This window comes from Trachemys scripta, chromosome 1 (genome assembly GCF_013100865.1).
Source record: "Trachemys scripta elegans isolate TJP31775 chromosome 1, CAS_Tse_1.0, whole genome shotgun sequence".
NCBI lineage: Eukaryota > Metazoa > Chordata > Testudines > Emydidae > Trachemys > Trachemys scripta.
Window position 1 is genome coordinate 38,002,393 of NC_048298.1, and position 20,430 is coordinate 38,022,822.

The following is a 20,430-nucleotide window of genomic DNA, read 5'->3' on the forward strand; positions in this document are numbered from 1 at the left end:
TCGTTTTATTGCTGTTCTTCCCAAGTTCTGAGACTCCAACAAATGTGCATAATGTACACTTATTAAGTAAATATGGGGTTGTGAAAGATGCTGAAAGCACTGGAAGATAAACTGAAGTGATCTATTTCTCCACAGAACAGGTAGCAAAAAGGCAGTAACTGCACAAGCATCCTCCCTCTGGCTGATAATTTCCTGACACAAAACAATCCTCAGCGTCTGAAACATCCTTCAGTAGTTGCCATCTATGCTAAGTATTCCTTTCCTAAATATAGGCACCCAAAACAGGATGAAGATTAATAATTCACACGCTGTGAGCTATCAAACATCCATATACATGAACATCTGTGTCACATCTCACCTGGGCCAAACTGAAGCCTATGATCAATGAAGAATGGCACTGCAGTAGAGAGCCTTTCTCCAGAGCCTGCCCACTTTACAAAACCACATTTAATTGGTATGAAATAAGGTACTGCCAGCCAGCAAGACAACACATTAACATCTCATACGGTAATTGCCTGCATTTAAAAATAGGAATTGAAGCCAAGATTCTGAAGTGTGATTAATGATATTTGGGTGCCCAACTTCAGACACTTTGAAGAAAGTGCTGAGCTCAGCCTCTGAAAACCAGGCTCTTTTAGAAGGAGTATAAAGCTGAGCATCCAAAAATTCAGGTACCAAAAATCACCAGTCACTTTGAAAATCTTGGCTTGAGGCCTTAAGAGAAGTGCCCTGAAAAATGAGTTAATGCATAATAAAACCATGTTTAAAACACACAGTCCCTGCTTCAATTGGTTTCTAAACTCATTTTAATTTTAGCCAGCCAGCTAGAATAGGGCAAAACTGTATTTTAAAAACCCAATGCTCTTGCTTATGTATAGGGACATGGGCTTAGACCTATGGTTGCAACAATACTGTTCTAACTTGGTTCCGCCAATCCTACATTAACAACAATATTTAGTTAGTCTTACAATAATATTTAGTCTGGAGCTGCTCAGTTAGAGTTTAACACAGAGATTGGAATCATCTTTCTGTAATTTCAGTTTTAAATTATAGTGGTAGCTCAGGCTCCAGGCACAATGGACTGAGAAATGGGGAAAAAGAAAGAAGGCTATGAAAGTAGAGCCCTGTACTGCAGCCTAGAAGGCCTGGTTAGAGCCTCTTTCTTGCTGCTTTTGCCAGCAGTCACTGAAGAACAAAAAATATGGAAGGACGAGTGCTCAATTCCAGGGGGCAAAGACAAGCAATCAGGACCGGCTCCAGGGTTTTTGCCACCCCAAGCGGCGGGAAAAAAAAAAAAAATGAAGAAAAAAAGCCGCGATCGCAATTGCGATCGGCGGCACTCCCGCGGCAGCTCCACTGCGCCGCTTTCTTCTTTGGCGGGAATTCAGCGGCAGGTGCTTCCCTCCGAGACGGACTCCCCGCCGAATTGCTGCCGAACAGCCCGACGTCCTGCCCCTTCCCCTTGGCCGCCCCAAGCACCTGCTTGCTGGGCTGGTGCCTGTAGCTGGCCCTGCTAGCAATAAAGACCAACTGATTCATATTGCTAAGTCACGAGTTCATTCAGAAGTGGTTTAGACCTCCTTTCCCAGTTCTTCTATGCTGGAATGATGGCAGCTGTAATAAGATTTTTGGGGCGCAGAATAGGCTCCCTTAATGGAGGCTATTGAAGATTTTCAATTACCCATTACATAACTAATGCAACAGCAACCAGAGCCTGGTGCTGATTGCAACCTGCCAGTCTGCAGGCAAGAACCCCATTTTCCCTCTTTCAACTAGAAGAATGTTGGTCTTACCTGAATTCAGTTTTAAGGAGCGGATGTAATCCGGGCGTCTACATATCTGGTCCCTGCTTAAGTTCCCCCTAAGCTGTGCTGCCGCGGAACAGCCTATTAAGCGCTATGCAGGTGCTCAGGCTGTGGCAGGGAGAGATGCTTCTCCCCTGGACCCAACCCAGCCCCAGCCTGGACCTGCCGCAGCTAGGGGAGAGCATCCCTCCCCCGGTCTGGACCAGGCCGGGAGGAGAGGCTCTTATCCCCCCCAGCCCAAGTGCTGCTGCTGAGAAAGAGAGCTTGGGGGAGTCCTCTCTCCCCACTGTAGCCCCGGGGCAGCCTGCACTCCAAACCCCTCATCCCCAGAGCCTGCACCCCCAGCCCTAAGCCCCTCATCCCCAGCCCTACCGCAGGGCCCCCCACACACACCCCAACCCTCTGCCCCCGCCCTGAGCCCCCCTCCTACACAACAAACACCTCTGCCCCACCCCCGCAATGTGAATTTTGTTATGTGTACCAATATGGAGTGATGTGTCACACATCACCTCTATATTGGTGCACATAACAAAACTCATTCCACACATGTACGGGAAAAATTAGAGAGAACACTGCTTCCTTGCCCACAATTTCACTACAGTTCTAAGTCCCAGCTCTATAGAACTATAATTTTACTTCTGGGGGCTACAGCAGAGATGTCCAACCTGTGGCCTGTAAGGCACTGAATTAAACCTTATGGAAGAAGAAATGTTGTATTTGTACATGATTTCAAAAAGTGTTTTCACTGAGCCACACCGTGGTTCTTAAATTGACATGTCTGAATTAGCCCCACTTCTACGTGTAGCTGAACAGGTATCCCAATTGCCTTCCCTCACTTTCCTAGCAGTTTAAGGAACAGCTCTGGTATGAGCCAGGAGTACTCTGAGCAATTGTTCAGCAGCAGAATTTGTGACCAGGTGTATCACAGGTGACAGAAGTTCTGGCTGTACTACTTCCTGCTTCACTGGTGGGCTGTGGGACCCCCAAGGAGAGCAGGATGGGAACTTGACTGGTTTTGCCTGAGCCAGGAGAAGTGTCTAACAAAGGCTATTTCCTCTTCCCTACACAGCTACCCCTAGGGCAGCTGTAGCAGAGGGGAAAAAAAAATGCTGAGAACCCACAACCACTGACAGCTCCTTGATTCTCTGCCCAAAGGCTGCCTTAATGTGCACCTATGGACAATGGATCACAAGGGGGCATATCCCAGCTGGGAACAGTGTGAGCAGGGTGCACACCAGCCACTTCCTCGCTAGCCATTTATCATGCCCCTGAACCACAGACTGGACTGGGAGGTACAGAGGATGCTCTGTACACAGGCTCTACACCAGCTGGGTACATCCCCATGCCAAGAATATCTGCAGCAGAGGGCTTGCAAGTCCCTTCCACTCTGCTGCCAGAGTGACAGAAAGGGAGTGGAACAAGGAAGAGAAATCTACCATCAAAATATTGATTGTAGCTCCTTGGTCTTTTTGAAATAAGATGTCTAGCGCTCTGACTAAAATGAGTGGACACCACTGAACTGAAAGGAATAGACTCAGATTACCACACACACATTCACCACTATTCTCCAGAAGCAGAATCCAATTTTACAAAATCACACCAAGTCCCCTCTGCTCGTACAATGGACATGTTCAGAATTAAACAGCAGTATTTCATAGTTTTTACTAATAAAGATGCAAATGAAGTGGAATTGGCAGACTCATTTCTACAAAGTTTCCATCTAGAAAATGTTTTGTTTGCCAATGAATTTTTCCTCTGCCATTATCTGCTATCTAACTATTGCCCTTTGGAACTTGTATTCTCTTCCAATTAACAAAAATAGCGTTCTGCTAGGTGGTTCTCCGTATAAGAAACAAAAACCTTTACCTTGTGCATACCGTACAATCTAAATTCTCTATAACTACAACACATTCTGAAAGTGAATAGATTTGTGTATGGACTAGACAAGAATTAACTGAATAAGAAAGCTCAGAAGAATAAATTCACTTGGGGGGGGGGGGGGNACAAGAATTAACTGAATAAGAAAGCTCAGAAGAATAAATTCACTTGGGGGGGGGGGGGGAAGACAGTCTTTGTCAGAGTGGCTTCCCTCCCGCTAATAATCTGTCCAGAATTCTCAGATATGATTTTATCAGTGACTTTGGGATTTCAATGCACCTTGAATGCCTGCCATGACAGCGGTTAAAAGTCTGCATGCTATCTTATGTCAACGGATACTGTATCAACAATAGCCTTAGTCCAGGGGAGAGCAAACTTTTTGGCCCGAGGGCCACATCGGGGTTGAGCAACTGTATGGAGTACCGGGTAGGGAAAGCTGTGCCTCCCAAAACAGCCTGGCCCCCGCCCCCATCCGCCTCCTCCCACTTTCTGCCCCCCTGACTGCTCCCCTCAGAACCCCCAACCCATCCAACCCCCCCGTCCACTGACTGCCCCGACCCCTATCCAGTCCCCTGCCCCCTGACAGCCCCCCCGGGACTCCCGCCTCCTATCAAACGACCCTCTGCTCATCGTCTGACCACCCCCTCCCGGGACCCCCCGCCCCTAACTTGCCCCCCAGGATCCCACCCCCTTATCTAACCCCCCTACTCCCTGTCCCCTGACTGCCCTCCCGACCCCTATCCACATCCCTGCCCCCTGACAGGCCCCCCGGGACTCCCACTCCCAACCCTCCCTGTTCCCCATCACCTGACTGCCCCCCCAAAACCTCTGCCCCATCCAACCACCCCCTCCTCCCTGACTGCCCCCCCAGGACTCCTCACCCCCTTACCAGCAGCAGGAGCTCACAGTCGCAACACCCGGCCAGAGCCAGCTGCACTCCAGCGGCGGGCCAGAGTGCGGCCCGCACAGCGGCATGGCTGCGGGGGAGGGGCCAGGGACTAGGCTCCCCGGCTGGGAGATCAGGGGCCAGGCAGGACTGTCCCGTGGGCCGGATGTGGCTCACGGGCCGTAGGTTGCCCATGTCTGCCCTAGTCTATGGGCTGTATGGCTTTAACTGGTAGAAGTATTTTGTTCATTACAAATTCTGTTCCATACTCCAGTAAGACACTCTTGAAAAGGTAGCTGGCTTTTAAATAGTTGATCTGTGATTAAGTTTTCCAAAGTTTGAAGTTTACTTATTATAATGATTTGGATATCTCAGTGTAAGCAGACTTTGTCTCCCACTCCTTCATTATGCAAACATCAGAGTAATTCAGCTACGGTTAATTACATTTCTTAACATTATTAGAATGACTTATGGATACAAACACTTTAATTTTTAAAATAGTCTCAATATTCGCTCTTGTGAAGACTTGAGACAGGCACCACTGATAAGTCAAAGTTTTTCCTGTGTAAGGATAAGGCCTTTATCTATAGCCATATTGCAAAGCCTGAAGCCTTTGTCTGCAGCCAGGTTCAAAGAGCGTATATCCATTGAAATTGGATATATGCAGGTGGACCTCTGTGCCATGCAGTCATGCCCCGACCCCGCCTCACTCTTCCAACTTTGCTGGACTACCACATGTGCATTTGTGCAGATCCAACTGCAGGATCAAGGCCAGAGTTAAGACAAAAACAGAAGTCAACAACACAGGGACTGAGGTTTTTTTGGTGTGGGAAACAGATGAACATATGAATCAAAGACAATCAAATCATGCAGTCAGTCACTTAAGCAGTGAACATATCTTGATGGTTATGTAGTACAGGTTTTGGATTTTCAAGACTATCATTCAAAGAAAAACAAGTGGGTTTTGGGAAGAGATTTAGAAGGGAAGATGCATGAGCTCTAGGAACAGGGGCCACATGAAACAAGGCACTGATGTAGATATGAGAAATGGACACAAAGGGGGAATTCATAAGCAGCTTGAGTAGAGTGGATAGGGTGTGGGAGCAAAATACCAATGTAAGTAGCTGCCAGGGCTTTCAATACTGGCCCACTTCTAATGCTTATTGATTTCTACAAACCTTTTAATTTAGGTGGTTGTGTTTTATTTGCTCAAACTCTCATAAGAATGAGTTGTGACTAACATAGCATTCCACAGAACTTTCTCCCTGTAGGTGGGCAGCCTTTAATGCAGAGCACACTATATATTTATGGATTCTTTAACAATGTCAAATTTTGCTTCTGATGATTGCTGTCACCTGGCTGAAATACTTCTCAGGCTCAAAATGAAATAATTTCCTGCTGTGACACTTCTTTAGAGACCTAAGCTACCAGTGAGCTGTTTTTCTCAATTCAGTCGAGCTGCTGTGAATTACCCTGTAGGCAGTCCTATGAGCTGCAGGAGATCAGGTACCTTAACAGCTTGTTCTCAATGCATTTAGTATTATTTTGCACAAAAGCATGAAAATGATGCCATTTAATCTAGCGACGACATACTCCTTTGCAGATGTGCAGCCTGGACTCTTGCACATATAGAACTTTGTAGCAGAACTGTTAACTGGATAATGCCAACTGAAGTCAATCAAAAGACTGCCATTGATTTTAATGGGCTTTGAAGCAGGCCTTAGTAAACAGGACCAATAAACCATGTACATTAATGTAGGTTAATACTGTTGCCTCTTGGTCCGAGTGGTTAGTCAATATCTGTGGCCTTGCCAGGTCGTTTCCATTAGGAGAAGTTGATTACGGGAACAAGGTATTTCTTTGGGGGCAATCCTGTTTATTTACAAACAATGTACACCAGTGGTGGGCAACCTGTGGCCCATCAGGGTAAACCGCTGGCAGGCCGCGAGACAGTGTTTACATTGACTGTCTGCAGGCACGGCTGCCCGCAGCTCCCAGGGGCCTTGGTTCACTGTTCCCGGCCAATGGGGGCTGCAGAAGGCGGTGTGGGCCGCAGGGGAACGTGCTGGCTGCCGCTTCCCACAGCTCCCATTGGCCGGGAATGGCAAACCGTGGCCGCTGGGAACTGACTGTCTGCAGGCACGGCTGTCCACAATGTAAACACTGTCTCACGGCACACCAACGGATTACCTTGATGGGCTGCGTGCGGCCCGCAGTCTGCAGGTTGCCCACCACTGATGTGCACAAAGCCCTGTTTCTCTGAACACAGCAGAAATGGACAAAGAGCCGGTTTCCTTGCTCAGAAATCCAAGTCTCCTACCCAAAAGCAGTTCATGCTCTCTCTTGCTCTCTGCTTTTTCCCAGGGCCATGCACCACTGCTCACTCTCTCATTCCTTTCACACACAGTTGCAAAGGAATCAATGTCTCAGTCAGTTTGCTATCAATTGCCAGGGAAACTCCCCAGGCCACATGGCTTAGCTTTTACTCACGCCTTGTCATGCTGATCTGTACCTCAGGCAGTGACTTCTATTGTTTCAGCTATCACTGAACAAAGGGGCATTTAATTTCTCCTTCCTATAGCCCAGTGGTTCCCAAACTTGTTCCGCTGCTTGCGCGGGGAAAGCCCCTGGTGGGCCGGGCCGTTTACCTGCCACATCTGCAGGTTCGGCCAATTGCGGCTCCCATTGGCCTGGAGCAGCGAACTACGGCCACTGGGAGCCGCGATTGGCCGAACCTGCAGATGTGGCAGGTAAACAAACCGGCCCGGCCCACCAGAGGCTTTCCCTGCACAAGCAGCGGAACAAGTTTGGGAACCACTGCTATAGCCTGAAGGAAGGGTGCTTAGTACACCCATTGACTTTTACCAGGTCTGGATTGATGGCTACCATTAACACCTTCCAGCATATCATCTTTGTGTGTAAGAAGCTTGATGTGCTTTTAGAACACTTTACACATCACAGTGCTCGGGGGTGGGGGAGCTGCGCACTCCGGTGGATCAAAGCAAGTTCAGTAGAACGCGGTTTCACCTGTAACGTGGTAAGCTTCTTTGGCTCCCGAGGACAACGTTATATCAAGGTAGAGATGTATTTGGGCATTTTAAAGAAAGGTGATAAAGAGATGAATTTGTCAGAAATGTTTAGGTTAGCCACTGGAAAGGGAAACATGTTAAGAGTATCAAATTTTAAGAATGCTTATAACAGGGGTAGGCAACCAAAGGCGGCACACGAGCTGATTTTCAGTGGCACTCTCACTGCCCGGGTCCTGGCCACTGGTCAAGGGAAGAAAATGTAATAAAGCTGGAAACTAATAGAGGTTGCTTCTACGTCTGATAGTGTTGTGTATATATCAGGAAATTTTTCATTATATATTAATTTTACAGCATTTCAAAGCTGTTTTTTTTTTCTTTTCTTTTTTATGAAGTGGTGCATACATAAAACCAGACTGGACAACCTATAAACCTTTTTAAAAAAATACAGATTTACACAATTCATAAAACTGCTACAAAATTAGACCATTTCTCTCTCCTTTAGCATTTGCTACTGTTAATAAGAATGAGAGTAGTTAATATTCACATTTACTATCCCACAGATCCCTTACAGTAATGAGGCATATTCTGAACCCCTATCCCGACTACTGACTACGGATTTTTATTACTTAACACATATTATAAAAGCACAGGGATGCCCATCTCTCCTTGCAAGGAAGAGATCTCAACAAAACAGTTACCAGCTCAGTTAAGGCTTCTGAAAAATTAAAAAAATTAACCTCTTCAGTCCAGCTATTATCTGGAACTTGCATATTAATTCTGGTAATGGTCTAATTGTTTAAAATGTGAGCTTTTACAATGGCTAACCCTCAATTAGATGGAATGTTTTCTATGCTTAAAATATTCTTCTGTAATCAGAGAAACCGGGGGCCACCAAATGAAATTAATAGGCAGCAGATTTAAAACAAACAAAAGGAAGTATTCCTTCACACAACAGTCAGCCTTTGGAACTCGTTGCTAGGGGATGTTGTGAAAGCCAAAACTATAACCGGATTAAAAAAAGAATTAGATAAATTCAGAGAGGATGGGTCCACCAATATTAGCCAAGGTGATCAGGAATGCAATCCTATGAACCGAGTGTCCCTAGCCCTCTGATTGCAGGATGTTGGGACTGGACAACAGGGGATGAATCACTTGAGTGCCCCGTTCTGTTCATTCCTTTTGAAGCCTCTTATATTGGCCAATGTCGGAAGACAGGCTACAAGGTTACATGGACCACTAATCTGACCCAGTATGGCCATTCTTTATGTTCTTATCAGATGCATCAACAAATCCAGAAAGGTGTCAGATTTAGACTATTCCCAGACATATTTTTTCATCTTGTAAGGGTCCATGAAAGTCAGAAAATGTGGAGCCAGAGCTGAACTACTACTCCGTAGTACCCAGGTATCATGGCTCAGAAAATAGGCAGATCCCTTATTTTGGACAAATATAGGATTAGGACTGGAAGTGAGGAAGAATCTCTTACCTGACTGAAAACTACAAGGGAAATTTTAGCTTCAGAAAACGTAATTACCCTCCCTGGAATTCAACCATGACATGAAGGTCAATACTCCCCACTCTGACAGTAGAGAACAACACAATCTTTAATGGCCATGAAATAGATTTTACATTCCATTATTTGACCTAGTACTGTGACATGGAGTAACTTAATTCCAAGCACTTAAGTTTACTAGTCTCTGACTTTAAAAGAGAGCATTAACATTTTTCAGCTGGTAGTAAAACTTCACTTTTTTAAAACTAAAAAAAGTGTTCAGCGAGATGCCCACTACATTAAACAGTTTTTAAAAAAATATAAACCACAGCATGCAGCATAGTTTAAAAATATCACAAGAAAATTAATCATGTACTAACATTCATCTTATTCTGGATACTCTTGCCAACACACACATATACTTATACTTTAGACCAATTAAAATAGTGGCTGCTTTAAAACTCTTTCCTATACTTAGAGGGGGGAAAATATCACACACATCTGAAGATTTTTTTTATAATCAGTCTATGCATTTTCAATTTTTTCAATTCACTCTGCTGAACAGGTATCTGTAAAATTATATGCAGATGATTTCTTCTAGTTCCTAGGGGGAAGTTTAAAATTGCATTGCACCATCTGTAAAAAGATAGCTGATAACTGGCTGCATGTCAGCTAAGTGAGAGATGCAAAATTAGGAAAATTGGCCTAACTGATCTTCAATGAGCAAGTGTATCTATCTATCTGTTTTACTCTTGTTTTCTTCTCCATTTTGTTGTGTTATAATGTCTTTCAAGTTAATGCAGGATATATTTAAGAGACTCTTAAGAAAGTAAGGTCTTATCTTTGAAAAAGTATCACTTACGGACAATTATTACTGGTAAGAAGAGATCAACATTTGAGCTACACCACTGATAGGAAAATAGTTACAAACCTCATATTTCTCTCATGTTGATGCAAAACCTGAAGTACCTCTCCAGAAGTCAGAACTTGCAGGAATGGTCAAAATGTCTGGCAGGCTCTCTTTACATGGTTTCAAGTCAGTTTGCAAGTAAAAGATTCACCCAAAGCCATGTATGTGCAATCTATTAATCTCAACAGTAACCTTATGTCTCTTAAGACAATGTTCCTCAATGACCGGTCTGTGGCCTGGCGCCAGTCCCTGAGATCTCCCTGACACAGTTTAGGAAGGCAACAAGCCAGTCCATGGCATCAAAAAGATAAACACGGTCTTAAGACACTTCACAATGAAGCAAACTCACAGTGGGAAGAGACTTTGACTGCAGTCTCTGCTATGATTCCTGCCAAACCAGTGTTCACTAATCAATGTGAGCAAACTTGATAGCAGAACAATCCTAAATCTATTTGTTTGCCCCCAGGGACACAGTCATAATGCCATACTCACAAGACTCACTGGATCACACTGTCTGTCTAAGTCCCTCACAGGAGACTCAGAATAAAAGCAAAGAAAAACAGGGTTAACACACTAACACTTTATTAGGTTGTAGCATGTTGCTGATGTTGGCACAAACCTGTTCTGGTAAAACATTCCCTCCATACATAGATTTATGGATACTGGAACCACTACCACTTGTTTGTTTTTTAAACACTACCCTTCCAAAAATCAACTCTTACAAGTTGTTCTCCATTAATAGCAATAAAAATGTGATTTGTAGTTTGCTTAGAAAAAAAAGTATGTTATATAAATTGACAAGGAACATATACACTTTAAATGGAAAATAGTGTGCTATTTATTAAAAATGTGCACTTACCTGAAAATAAAATTCATCTGAAAATATGTGCAGACACCACTGCAGCACTGCGTAGAATATGATAATATGCTCCAGCTGGGAATAAGGAAGGAGATGGGATGGTGTAAGTATCTGGCCTTTTAGAAAGGTTTTTCAGCTGAACGCCGATGAGCTAAAACAAGCCCTGGAACCAAGTCTTGGCCTTGTGATCAGCCTACCTGTAAGGGGAAAGAAAGGAATACTTAGTCTCTCACAACATAGATGTGAGGAGACATTTTGGAGTCAGACATCTGATGCAACTATGATAAATGTTTAGATTTGTTTTCTGTTTAAATAACCCAACCTACCATAGATTCAAAGCAGCCATTATTAAGATTGATACCAGCAGGTGATGTTTTTGACTTTTTTTTGTTTAATCTGGGTACTTTTCTCTTTTAGTAGATTTCTGTTTTTATGTTGGACAGAACTTTTACAACACAAAAGAACTGAAGTTTTCTATATCCAGAGTACAAGGAAGTTTCCCTGCCTGTCTCTCTCAATCTGGCGGTGTCATTTCTAAGGACAAAAGGGTAGTTGCATAATCTCTCAGATGGATAACAAAGTTGCCATTTTATCCCAGTTTGTAAATACGGATTCTGCATGTGAAGTTGGACCAAGGTCACCAACTCTTTTCAGATGGTGATGACTCTTGGGTCACAACAAATCAGGGTTGCTTTTGAATCATGACCTAACAGTACAGACTCTAGAGACTATCTCCTTGAGCCACCCCATAAACGGACCTCTTTTCTAATCTGTTTCAACATAAGTGTACTATTAATGAGAGCCAAATTTAGGCTTAAAATATGTATATAAATTTAGATGAGCCAAGATTTTCAAGAATTGATACCTAGAAAAGGCACCTTACCAAACGACCCGATTTTAAAAATCAACCAACACCTAAGCACCTCCAGCTGACTTCAGGAACTCATTTATAGGCATCAATTTTTGAAGATCCACGACCTTGACCTCAACTCCCATTTATAGAACCATAGAGATGTAGGGCTAGAAGAGACCTTGAGAACTCATTAATTCCTGCCCTCCATGCAGATGATATCAAACTGGGAGGGACTGCAACTGCTTTGGAGGACAGGGTCATAATTCAAAATGATCTGGACAAATTGGAGAAATGGGCTGAGGTAAACAGGATGACGTTTAACAAAGACAAATGCAAAGTGCTCCACTTAGGAAGGAACAATCAGTTTCACACATACAGAATGAGAAGAGACTGTCTAGGAAGGAGTACGGCAGAAAGGGATCTAGGGGTTATAGTTGACCACAAGCTAAATATGAGTCAACAGTGTGATGCTGTTGCAAAAAAAGCAAACATGATTCTGGGATGTATTAACAGGTGTGTTGTGAGCAAGACACGAGAAGTCATTCTTCCGCTCTGCTCTGCGCTGGTTAGGCCTCAACTGGAGTATTGTGTCCAGTTCTGGGCACTGCATTTCAAGAAAGATGTGGAGAAATTGGAGAGGGTCCAGAGAAGAGCAACAAGAATGATTAAAGGTCTTGAGAACATGACCTATGAAGGAAGGCTGAAAGAATTGGGTTTGTTTAGTTTGGAAAAGAGAAGACTGAGAGGGGACATGATAGCAGTTTTCAGGTATCTAAAAGGGTGTCATAAGGAGGAGGGAGAAAACTTGTTCACCTTAGCCTCTATGGATAGAGCAAGAAGCAATGGGCTTAAACGGCAGCAAGGGAAGTTTAGGTTGGACATTAGGAAAAAGTTCCTAACTGTCAGAGTGGTTAAACATTGGAATAAATTGCCTAGGGAGGTTGTGGAATCTCCATCTCTGGAGATATTTAAGAGTAGGTTAGATAAATGTCTATCAGGGATGGTCTAGACAGTATTTGGTCCTGCCATGCGGGTAGGGGACTGGACTCGATGACCTCTTGAGGTCCCTTCCAGTCCTAGAATCTATGAATCTATGCTTTGGCAGAACCAAGTAAACCTAGACCATCCCTAGACCTTCCAATCTGTTCTTAAAAACCTCCAACAAAACAGGGATTCCAACTTCTCTTGGAAGCCTATTCCAGAACTTAATTACCCATATAGTTTAAAAATTAAAGATTTTCCTAATACGTAACCAAAATCTCCCTTGTTACAGATAAATCCTTTGGGGAATTAACTGAAGATGAAAACCAAGGAAAAAAATTCTAGCTCCTTACATAGGTAACCTCAGCAAAGAACTTTAAAATTATTACTATGCTTCATGGCATTATAAAGCTTGCTAGTATTTGCTTTGTAAAATGAATATTTTCTCAGTAACCCTTTAAGCGTCACAGATAATTATATCAGGGTGTATTTTTAAATTAAAAACAAAAATCCATCTCTTATTTCTCATATCATACACAGCTGTCACACCAAGGGCTTACAGGAAATTGAATCAGCGTTGCTCCTCTTACCCCTCGCTTGCAACACTGCTCTCAGTAATGCTTCTGTTCCACCCTGTGCCAAACAAAGGGCAAAAGGCTCAGGGGTCACTCAGAAACCTACATAATGACACACAAAGCTATCAAGTCATTGAGCTTTGCCCTGGCTTGATATTTTACTCAAACTGAATTATTAAACTGCTCTTTGGCAGGTTTATTAAGCACTTAAAAGCCTCCTTTCTGAGAGACACTCAGAAAACAAAGGTTCTCATGAACCCTTTTTGCAATCCTTAGATAACTAATATATTTATGCTTGATTAAGAAAAGCATATGAAGAGCTTGTGCACTGCAGAAAGAACCTCTAAGTACTCTTTTTATTAGAGAGGAATGGATAGGTCATTTTTTCCAACTCTTCCACTTCAAGTATCTCAAATGTGAAGAAAAGAGTGCACATTCACCCTTTCAAATTCTAATCTAATCAGATTTTGCTAGCTCTGCTCAGGAGCAGCGATGCTACATAGGGAAGAAGGACAGACATGTTACAGCTACAGGAAGAGTTGATTTTGTCCAGATTCGCCTAGCTTGAGATTATTGCACATTGTTATTGGTCTTGAGTTACAGTTTCATTCGCAGACTGGTCCAATATAACTGTTTTATAGTATCAAATTCTATCAATGGTATTGCAATGTTTGTAGGTTGAGTGTTAATTAGAAACAGTTGGAGATCCAAAAGTCTGATGACAGACTGACTATCAGAGAAAGATTTTTTTTTCTATCCCCATACGCATTTACTCAGATTGTTATTACCCAATGTACAATAATCAATAGTAAGTTTTTTTTTAAATCACTTTAAATATCAGGCAAGAATGGTCTCAAAATTGGTAACTACTGCAACATACTCTACTATTACATATGTTTTCTGCACAGAAATTCACAGGTATGGGAGCTCCCAAATGTATCCATTATAATGCTATACTTGTGTATTATGTGGAAAATACATAGGAAATTGGCCAATAGATGTTCATGTCAAGTCAACATGAGCTAATAACCCCTGCTTGCTTTCCTAGAGAAAAAGAGAGGGGGGTGGAGGGGTCCTATGCTGGTGTTACTTATCAAGGCCTGAATCTATAACCCTGTAGCCTCAATTAAAAGATCATGTAGGTAACAGGACAAATTGATATTTTATCTTATGACACTGATTTTTTAAATTAATCAAGGGAAGTAAGAACTATTACAACTGACAACCACTGTCACCCATGCCCGTGTTTTCCTTTTATAATTATACAGATTTGGTTGTAGAGGCAACCTGTCAGCGATGACTGCAATATGTCTTAGACCAGCTCTCTCCTATTATTCCAGCTGGGTAGGTAAAGGTCATTGACACGCTAGCACTTATTACATTTTACAGTCAATTGAGAGCATTTACAAAGCAGAAAAAAAATCATTAACACTGAGCATACTTTGAAAAGCGATAGAGCTTTCCTCTTTCCATAGGGTCTTGTGTGCTATCTCTGTTACAAACAAAGCCCAAATATGAAACAACCTAATAAGCCGAATTCATGTGGGTATTTGTTTCTGGCATCCAGTTCCATATTCTGTTTGCACACAAACAATCACACTGGATTTGCCTCTTTCTCATGGCTGCAACGAGTCATCATGAGTCAGAAGTAAGGAAACAGCATTATGTATAGTTAAGTTCTCAAATGAACGCACACAGAAAAGTGATAAGAAAAAACACCATATCACCCATAGGCAACCACTTTTCACAAAGTGGTTACTCCATGTCTGACCTTTCAAGTCCGTATCCTCAAAGGAAACCCACACAAAAGATGAGCTTGGGAATTTAAATTCATAATTCTGCTAGACACTAAAAACCATGGACTAAACAGATGCATTGGTTTTAAGGCTCATTACAATTTGTAATTCATTCTTCTGCCTGCTGTTAATTGCTCACTTCGTTTTAAGTAGTCTCCTACAGCATGTGCGAACCCTTTATGCTTAACAATCTGTCCAGACTTGTATTTAACTCAGGCACTCTGGTTATCTTCCCCAGACCTGAAGAGCTTTATGAAGCTCAAAAGTTTATCCCTTCCACCAGCCGTAGTTGGTCCAATAAAAAAAAATATTAACTCACCTACCTTCTTTCTCTTTATTAAGAAACAACCCACTTAATTCTTAGGCGGTCTACACTACAAAGCTAAGTCGGCTTCAGTTACGTTGACATACATCCACCGCTGTAATTAAACTGCTACTGCATGTCCTTGTGTCAGCAGAGTGCATCCACAGTCATAGCTCTTCCATCAACAGAAAGCAGAGCACCGTGGGTAGCTATCCCATTGTACAACTTGCCACAAGGTATTTTGGGAAGGGTTTGAAATGCCTCATGGGTGCAGGCTCAGCATCACATGATGCGAGTTTCTCAGTCCCATCATTCCATGGGCATCTTTCTAGGTTTCCAGCTGCTTTTCTACTGCCCTGGTAACGTGCAAACCAGCCATCTGTGTGAGAAATCATGGATCCTGCACTGCTCTTCAGTATTGCGCTGTGTGTTATGAACACAAGGCTGTAAGAAGAACTTAACGGGGGGGGGGGGTTGGCTATTCACCACCCTGACCGTAGTCCTGTCCTTGTAGAAACAGCATATCAGCAGCTCTGCACCAGAAGCAACTATTTGCTTCCCCTTGCCTTCTGCTATGCCTGCTACAGCTCTGAGTTTTACATGGCACAGCTATGTCTTCCTATTTTAGCCAATACCCTTTATGCCCCAGCAAGTTCCTGCAGCTAGAGTGGAGCTGTGACTGCACAGCCTCCTCTCCCCACTGACCCAGGACATCTACCACCTCCCATGCTCTCCAGGCAGGAGTGCATTTGCTGCCTGGAGCCGGCATGCTCAGCTGGGCAGTTACCATGTGAACTCTCCACACTGAGCAAACAGGAAGAGCAAGTTCAAAACTTCCCAGGGCTTTAACAGGGGAGGGGCATTCATCTGTGTACCTGGCTGCAGGGCAGCCAAGTTCAAAACTGTGACCAGAACAGTCAGGGTGGGCACTGTGAGATACCTGTAGGGTGACCAGACAGCAAGTGTGAAAAATCAGGACAGGCGGGGGGGGGGGGGGGGGGGGTAATAGGAGCCTATATAAGAAAAAGACCCAAAAATCGGGACTGTCCCTATAAAATCGGGACATCTGGTCACCCTAGAAATCTCCTGGAGGCCACTTAGAGCGACAAACAATGCAGTGTTTACACTGACACTGTTGCTCTAAGTACCACGCCCTAAGCTCTATGCCTCTCATCCAGGTGGTTTTATTATGTCAGAGTAGCAGGCGAGTTAAAGCTGCAGGAGGAACATTGCCGTGTGTACAACTCCATTAGTTAGGTCGAGGTAAGCTGCCTTATGTCAACAAAACCGTGAAGTGTAGACATTGCCCTACAGCAGTGGTGGACAACCTGCGGCCCATCAGGGTAATCTGCTGGCAAGCCGAGAGACAGTTTGTTTACATTGACTGTCTGCAGGCAGGGCCACCCGCAGCTCCCGAGGGCTGCAGTTCGCCGTTCCTGGCCAATGGGAGCTGCAGGAAGTAGCACAGGCTGCAGGGAGGTGCTGGCCGCCGCTTCCCACAGCTGCCATTGGCTGGAAATGGCGAACCGCAACCACTGGGAGTTGGGGGTGGCTGTGCTTCCCGACGGTCAATGCAAACAGTCTCATGGCCCACCAGCAGATTACCCTGATGGGCTGCGTGCAGCCTGCAGGCTACAGGTTGCCCACCACTGCCCTAGAGTCTCTTGGAAGTACAAGTCTTCAATCCTCCTTACGCTAAATGATAGATTGTTAGTAATTCACTGATTAATTTTATATCCCTTCTACACACCAGAGATCTAGCCTTCATTTCTAACTACCATAGGCAAATGAAGGTGCATGGGTCCTCAACCGTATGCAAAGCGTGCTAACATTGTACATTGCATAATTGTTCTGTGAATTTTAGATCCTGAGCGCAGAACAAAAAATACTTCAGGATGTCCTCTTTTAAACCAATTTTGCATTATTGTTTGTTTTGTTTTCAATCAGCCTGTTTCTGGGTGCCAATCGTGGGGGGCAAGAGGAAAAACCTTAGTTTTCCTGAATATCAGCTGCTGCCCTCTGAATACACATTGTACATTGTGGGTTGAGGGGTGGGGAAGAGACCTATTGTAAAATAATGCCTTTTAAATAGTCCATAAGCCCTTTGTGATTTACAAGCTGCCAATGTGTTGGATGAATTTGGCAGCTGGGAAGCCAAGAGCTCTGCCCTCATTCAAAGGTTTGAAGCAATCATTCAGAATTAATATAGGGCCTCAGAGAATATGGCGATATCTAGCTTAAGATCTTATAAAAACCAGTATTTCAGCCAACAAGATTCTTCGTCCTAAAAGCTCTTCATATTCCCAACTCCCTAATTCAAAACATCAAGAGAGTCAGCTTTGCTTATCACAGAAGCTGAATGCCATACCGTACAGTGTTTGTGTCAAATACAGCCGCTGAACAAGCTTCAATTTACACTAATAATTGTCATTGGAAAAGAAAAAAAATAATTGTATATTTGTTAGAAAAGAACAATTTCCAGACATTTAGCATAGGCAGGAGAATAGTCACCAACAGCTTCTTGGCTCGGCGGGTACCGCGAGCGGGTGGTAAATGAGAGTGTTGCAGAGAGGACACTTATTCTTCAGAAAAAGAAGGTGGGGGAGAGTGCTAAGATAGGCACCCTGATGGCTTCAGATTTATGCAGCCACACTGATGTCAGTCTAGAAGTAGGTGATCATTATGCAGGCCCAGCTGCAGGGGTGTGTGCACTGTTGTCTGGAAAAATTAGAAGGCTAGCAATGACATATAAAGAAGGGGGAAATAACAGTGAGTGAAAACCCCATGATAAACCCACTTACACTCTCCTCTCCCCAGGACCAAAGATGAAGCCTAATCTCGTTGGCATATATTCTGGCTGAAATTCAATTCCAAGTACCCTGCATTTCCCCTCCCCCCAAGCTCACACTTTCAATGCCCTACAGAAAAGAGATAACAGAGCCCTTTATTTATTAACGGTATAAAGCACTATGTAAGGTTCATGTTTAAAAAAAATGTTTAGATGCAGAATTATAGCATCTTCTGTTTATTCCCCCCCCCCCACACACACACACACAAACACTATGCTCCTCATTTGAAAAGAACGATAAAATTCAAGATAAATATATTACTGTGCAGAGATGGCATTTCAATGTCTTCTGTTAGAGATGCCTTTGTGGATATTTTAATTGGGGAGTTACTTCTTTTTGGCTTCTTTGCATACTGGGAATGACCTTGTCACCCAGGGCTGGCTTTAGGCCGATTCCCCCAAATCAGGCCCCGTGCCTAAGAGGGCCTCGCGCCCTAAAGAAGAGTGCCTAACTTTTTAATTTTTACTCACCCAGCAGCAGTCCGAGTCTTCGGCGGCATTTTGGTGGCGGGTGCTTCACTCGCTCCGGGTTTTCGGCGGCACTTCGGCGGTGGGTGCTTCAGTGCCGTGGAAGACCCGGAGCGAGTGAAGGACCCGCTGCCGAAGACCCAGACCACTGCCGGGTATCCGAATCGGGCCCCGCACCTTCTAAAGCCGGCCCTGTTGTCACCGATGTCATAATGTACTTTAAGGCTGGGGCCTTTCCCAGAGTCTACTCTCTTTGTGGAATTATCTGAATGCACTAAAGTGCTTTTGATCAGAAAGATTGTCACCTATGACAGAGCACCTTCTTTGTGTAAATGCTTCAGAAAGAAACCACTTATGTTCAAATACCTCCCGATGGTAAAGGAGGAGATGACAAAAATGTTATGCTTGGACCTATTGCTCTTTGTGTGTGTCAGTTATCAGGTGACTTTAAGACCACTTTTCACTACAATTGGGGCAAAACAGCTAAGGCCTGTGTTCTAAAGGGAATTTTCCCTCTCTTGGTATTGACACCTCCTCATCAATTATTGGGAGTGGACCACATCCACCCTGACTGAATTGGCCTTGTCATCACTGATTCTCCACTTGTAAGGTAACTCCCTTCTCTTTATGTGCCAGTATATTTATGCTTGTATCTGTAATTTTCTCTCCATGCATCTGAAGGGTTTTTTTACCCACAAAAGCTTATGCCCAAATAAATCTGTTAGTCTTTAAGGTGCCACCGGACTCCTCGTTTTTGTCTAAGGGAAGCTTCTTGGGAAGTCAGTCGAGGCCTGCTTAACTTCTGGTCACAATTTAAGACGGGTTTTCCCTTCATTTATGCAGGCCAGGAAATGGAATACCTCAAATATCTCTATACTTGTTAATGAAAACAAAGCGGAGTCAGATGCCTGGCTCTTGCTGGCATGAATCAGCCGTCAGGCGTGGGGAGAGGATGGGGAAGAAAAGGGAAGCAGGGATCTTGCAATGGCTGTCACAAGTCCTTTGTTAAAAATCACACCACCAAAACTGAAGGTGAAACTCAGGGTGATTTTTTTTCCTTTAGCCCGTTAGAATTCACTCCTGATCTGGATGCAACTACTGAGTCAGCCTAGGCAGAGATATTTATCCCTAGAGTTCACCAAATTACTTCTGAAGAGCTTTGCTTTGGAACGCACAGGACTGTGCCAAAATGGCAGGTATTGTCCCTGGTGGACAATACTCCTGACCCTTCATCTCAAAATACACACATTGTCCCGTGTGCTATCAATATACTTGGTATATTTTTCCAGGAATAAAAACAAACATTGCCCAGTTAGCTAGAACACTGAATGCAGGCTTATTTGCCCACTGAGGATTTCCTTCAGTGTTAGCTTCCTGGATATGGTTATGAGAAGTGTTTCTGTTTACAAGGGAAGAGACAAGGGGCCAGGGAATGAACAATTCCTCATTGCAGCTCTCTGCCAAAAGACAATCTCCCCCCGCCCCACCCCCACACACCCAATTTATCATTTGGTAATGGGGAAATAGGTTTGACAGAACCCTTGTTAAGATATTGGCAGCACATTACAGTGGGTTCAGAAGGTTTAATTTCAAAAATACAGATCTGACTCTCCCAATTTTCCCCCCAGTTACATTATCTTTAAAGTTTCAGGGAGATTTGGTCTATGCGAACATCATGAGGCTTCAGATTAAGCAGCACTGACCCAGATTCTCCAGTGTCTGGTACCTTGTCCAATCATTTTACAC

At 43.8% G+C, this 20,430-nt stretch overlaps 1 protein-coding gene across 1 annotated transcript in view; it reads right to left on the bottom strand.

Annotated features, from left to right (window-relative positions):
* PLXNB2 (plexin B2) overlaps nucleotides 1-20,430 on the bottom strand; it is a 346,449-nt gene that overhangs the window by 226,697 nt on the left and 99,322 nt on the right. The window contains exon 2 of the mRNA XM_034767793.1: nucleotides 10,860-11,056. The gene's annotated coding sequence lies outside the window, so the exon portion shown is untranslated. The remainder of the gene's footprint in view (nucleotides 1-10,859; nucleotides 11,057-20,430) is intronic.